The sequence below is a fragment of the Mercenaria mercenaria genome, chromosome 7 (assembly GCF_021730395.1).
Source record: "Mercenaria mercenaria strain notata chromosome 7, MADL_Memer_1, whole genome shotgun sequence".
In the NCBI taxonomy this organism is placed as follows: domain Eukaryota; kingdom Metazoa; phylum Mollusca; class Bivalvia; order Venerida; family Veneridae; genus Mercenaria; species Mercenaria mercenaria.
In genome coordinates this window covers 20539591-20542757 of record NC_069367.1, presented here as the reverse complement: position 1 = coordinate 20542757, position 3167 = coordinate 20539591, and positions in this window count along the sequence as shown.

Below are 3167 nucleotides of genomic sequence, written 5' to 3'. Positions count from 1 at the left end.
GGTTGAGTATTATGTTTTAAGTCAACTTTTCTCATAAACTAATCAAAGCTATTGCTTTAAAAACTTGCAACAGTTTTTCACCATCATAAGTGGACACTGTACATCAAGAAACTAACTCTATCCTGCTTTTTGCAAGAATGATGGCCCTTTTTAGACTTAGAAAATCATGGGTAGGACAATATTTCTATTACACAAAAAAAATCAGATGAGCGTCAGCACCCGCAAGGCGGTGCTCTTGTTTTAATGTGTTTTGAAAGCTTTCAAACAGTAAGAAATTTTAACTGGTTTGTAAAACACTTCTATCTTCTGTTTAATTTTCTAATTTTACTTCACATGTTTTCTAAGATTGAGTTTGAGGAAAAAGTTTAGAGCTTGATTGAAAATTTAGATTTGAATCCACTTTAAGGTAAAATTTCTACTTTTTGTTATAATATTACAAAAAGAAGATTCATAAAATCCATGCTAAGACATTTTTAACAAACATTGCTGATGTTAGTGTTGTACCATTTTTGTCTTGTTTGAGCTTCAGACTTCTTATTAAATAATTTTCATAGTGTTGTAGCCAAAATCTGATTACATAAATGCACGCTTTCTCTGAAAATGCTTTTTGATAATGTCACAATTCTTTTCTTTCTTACTACATTGTAATACATGCATAAAGAGATCTTGTAAAAGGACAGTTCCGTCATTCCTTTATTTCAAGCCTCATAAAAGAATACCGTTACGCAAAATTCACATAATATCTTGTCACCATTTAAGTCTCATAATACTTATATGACATAATAGTATGGACCGTAAGTCACTCAATTATTATATTACATGTATTTTGATACCTATTGCCAGTGTTTTTGGTAACATAAACATAGTTGCATCAGCTTTGATAGCTCATTGGAAAACAATTACAGTGATCTGTTTTAGTGTCATAAATTTCGACATATTGTCACTTCATATCCTACACATACTGGTCAGTTTGCATATAAATGTAGAATTTTAAGGTTAAAAGTGTAAGCTCCCTTGTTGGCAGTACATGTAAAGGGAGATAACTTTATTTATAATCTAAGACCATTATGGTATTCAGGAAATGTGAAATTGTTTTAAGTAGGCATGATTTGTTTGCCATAGATATTTTGATATATATCCATGATGGACTTAACTATTTAACTATTCAAAAAGAAATTTAACACAGAGCTCACACCACTATGTAAATAATTGTTACAGCACATTTTTTCTACCTAGTTTTGTTTTGATATTTGCTTACAGCATATGTGTAACCAGGGATGATTATAACCATGTGTTCATTCCTTTGTGTTGTATAAAGTGATGTTATTTTTGTACATATTTATATTCTACATTCTGCTTTTTGTGTTTTTATTTGTGCGATTTTTACACATATTGAAATGAGTTGTAATCTAATTAATTACATTTTGATTAACAGTTAGTCAGACACAGTGTAGGTAACTGACCTATGTCTTGTTTGATACAGGAAGTCTTGTTTCATTCTTATGTTTGTGACTTTTCTTATTTTGGTTAGATTATTGTTGTTAATTTGGTTGTTAGCTAAATTTCCATTTACAGAAAACGTTGTTTGTTATTGCTGTTGTTGAAGGTCAGTGGGATACACCAGTATTCCGTTTGGCCTCCAACATCGTTCAGTTTTAAAGTATTTTAGGAATGTTATGTGGGTTTTTTCTGCTTTTTTTTTGAGATTTTAGTTTCTTAAATGTCATACACTGCCTACGTTGGTTTAAACCGACCAAGTCACTTGAGTTGTAAGAAATATCATTGATCAGTGTCATGTGATACTGTGTCAGTTTCCATACAGCAGAATTTATGTTACAAAGAAAATCAGCACAGAATGAAACCTGTATTTAAAAATTCAGGATACCCAGTGACTGTTGTAATTCATGAAATTTCCATCCTGTAGAATTTAAGTTCTTAACTGAATACTGTGTTCAGCTATATTCATTTAGATTGTGACAGGTGTGATTTTTCAGCTTGAAAATCTCATTGTTTTACTTTCATTTTGTTTTTTGATCTTTTGTTTTCAAAATACCAAATATTTTGAGGTGTTATTTATGAGTCTCTGTAACTATCATATCATTTTTAGTTTGGTTTGATTTACTTTATTTATTTATTGTTTAAAATCATGTTTTTACAATTACATATCACGTTGTCGCCTTGTCAACAGATATGTCATTTTTTAAAAAGATTTTTGGAAGAGTTTTATTGTTTATTTTTTGTGGCACAGTTGTTGTATCAAAGCACAGAAGTTAATATTTTTTCCTTGACTGATTTTAAAACTATTCCTAGTTTAATGATTTGTTACAAGATGTGTTCATTTACTTGAAATGCTTAACTTAATGCTCAGTGTAACACTTTAGTACAAAGAGTGTTCATTCAGTAAGATTGGACAGAAAATGGACTTTTTAAGATAGATCTGATATTTCTTGGTGGAAAAAATGTTGTTTGATTCAAGAAGAGAGGATATGAAATGTAGCTTGACACAATACAATGAGTTCTATAAAAATGTTTGACATTTCATTTCATGGTTTGTTTACTAACTTAGATCTGTAATTTAAAAAAAAACAAAACAATTCATTTTTAGCTAGACTGATAGTCTAGCTATTTTACTCATGTTGGCATTGGCGTCACACCTTGGTTAAAGTTTTGCATGCAAGTACATATGGCTATCATTTAAAGGCATATACCTTTTTTCTAGGCCAATTACCAACTTCACTGGGTCAAGTCCCATAACTCTTGACATGTATTTTGGCCAAATTTTGCCCCCTTTTGGACTTAGAAAAGCCTGATTAAAGTTTTACATGCAAGTTACTATCTCTGAAACTAATGCAGATAATCCTGGTTAAAGTTTTACATGCAAGTTACTATCTCTGAAACTAATGCAGATATTGAATTGAAACTTCACATGTGTCTTCGGGGTTTTGAAACTAGTTGGTAGCATCAAGTCTCATAACTCTGACATGCATTTTGGCGAAATTATGGCCCCTTTTGGACTTAGAAAATCCTGGTTTAAGTTTTGCGTGCATGTACATATAACTATTACTTAAAGGCATATAGAATTGAAACTTATTTTTTCTTTTTCTAGGTCAATTACCAACCTCTCTGGGTCAAGTTCCATAACTCTGACATGTATTTTGGGCAAATTA